Source organism: Cariama cristata, unplaced genomic scaffold (assembly GCF_000690535.1).
Source record: "Cariama cristata isolate BGI_N322 unplaced genomic scaffold, ASM69053v1 scaffold15827, whole genome shotgun sequence".
Taxonomy (NCBI): Eukaryota; Metazoa; Chordata; class Aves; order Cariamiformes; family Cariamidae; genus Cariama; species Cariama cristata.
In genome coordinates, this window is record NW_009628472.1 from 14795 (window position 1) to 17056 (window position 2262).

The window sequence follows — 2262 nt, forward strand, 5'->3', positions numbered from 1 at the left end:
TTTGGGACAGGCGCTACAAAGGGGCTCCCTGGGATTATAAATCACCACTTTTCTGAACAGTCTGGATTATAAATCACCACTTTTCTGAACAGTCGATACATATTGAGACACGGAAAGACAGGCTTGAAGTGAAAATCACTGCTCTCTTGAACAAGAGGGAGCACAGCTCCAGAGGAGCCCTCCTCTGCTCTCTCGGAGGGAGAAATTTCACACAGATCGGCACGACCAGAGCGTTTTCTGTACATGTGATGTGCTTCCCCGGGGTGTTCGGCCAACAGAAAAACTTCTGTATGCTATAAATTCATCTCAGCAAAAGGCCATTTCCCCTCTCTTAAAGAGAAACAAATCCCACTTTCTGTCCTGTGAGTGCTCTCAGACATGAATGGCTTGATTGCCAAAAAAAAAAAGCATCTGTTTCTTCTTCTTCTCCTTCCAGCGATATTGTTTGATCCAAGGCAGGGAGGGGGAGAAAAAAAAAAATCCCTCTCCATAGAAACCTCACCTTCTCTGAGATCTGCATTTCAGCTTGGGGTCATGTGCTCCACTTACAGTCAAACTCCACCACGGTGTAAGCTGAGACTCAGCGCAGTTCATACTACGGATAACTTTGGCTCAGTGGTTTTTTCTTTCCTTCTTTTTTTTTTTTTAGTTCTGTACTTGCAAACAACGATTAGCCTGTCTCCACACTGTATTACTTACGAAGCCCAGATTAGAATGAAGCCTGCAAAGTTTCTGTAACAAGCTAGCGGTGTTGAGCACTACAGCACCGACAGATAATTAAAATACCAGTGAGTTCAACAGCGCTTCTGCTTCCATTCAGATTTTTTTTTTCTTCCAGGGGACTCTTTATTAAAAGTGAATATAAATATATCATAAACATACACACAAAAGCTAAATCTGTGCCTCGGCGCCTCAGCTGGCAGACAAGACTTCACACTAGTGGAACTTCTTCAAGTGCTTCTAAGTGCAGGTTAACTCGTCACCTTGTGAAAAGATTGCGCCCCGCCGCTCGAAAGAAAACCAGGCTCCACTTTTGAGCAACGAACATTTTCCTCTAGCATCACGCACACCTACAACCTTTCCCCTATGCTAGGTAATAATTACCGGTTTTTACAAGGATCATTTACTAGAGAGCAATGTCCTATGTGCCAGCCTCATACCAATGTGTACAAACACAATGACAAATCTAAAAACCACGCACACCAAAACTTTTCCTATTAAGCCAAATATGCAAAAAGGGACTTTAGTCACCAGCTCGAATAATTCCTGCCAGAAATCATCGCCACCTGACTCTCTTATTTTAAGATTCACGTGCAAGGAGCTCGCTGAATCTCAAGCTCCGTCCTGAAAACAGCTGTCTGCACTCAAACCCAACAACCAGGCTCCGGCTTGACACGTCGGTACGGAGATTACAACCCTCGCCTTTCTCAAATTCAACAGGCTGTCCGCAACCAAGGGGGAAATCTGGCCCTGAACGCCGCCGATAACTTCAGTGGCTCTTGATAGCAATTCAGTACCTGGCACTGATAGGAGTGTTGGCTTAGGAGTCATTACTCAAGCCCAGACCCAAAGTTTTAACTTTGGATACCCAGCCTGCTGGTTATACCCTACAGAAAATACACGTTTTAAGAATCAGAGGCGATTTACTCTCCTTTAAGAGATCTGGTTTATGTTACGTCTTCCCTAGCATCTGGTTTCCCTTCGCACAAGAGATTGCTAAATTTGGCTGTGTTAAAGCCAGGATTTCAAGAGGCTGGCGACTCAGACCGGAGCCCTCAAGCCCCAGAGCTGTCTGGAGCCGCCTTTTTTTCTTTTCCACCTCATCTCAGTGTTAATCCCGGCAATAAAACCCTGCCTAGGGCAGCCGGTCCCTACCTGGCTGCTGAACTTTTGCCTTCTGTCGCAGCAGGAGGCATGCGAGCATCTACCAGGAATGCAATTATTCTCATCTACATAACAACAGATGATAAAAATAACAATACTTCGAAAAAATAAAATAATCCTCAATACCCCAACCAACCCCCATGTGTGGTGGGTTTTTTTTTGGTTTATGCAGCAACCGAAGACCCTTATTAGGAAAACCCCGTCAGTGTAAAGAGCGCACAGGGCAACGGGCGGTTTTGTAATCACAACCCGGCTGGGAGGAGCGGGCTCAGGTGAGGCACCGAGCTCGGCTTCGGCTCCCTGGTCCCACTCGCCCAGGGGCTATGAACTTGTCTGGGGGTTTTTTGTGGATTTTTCTTTTTTTTTCTTTTTTTTTTT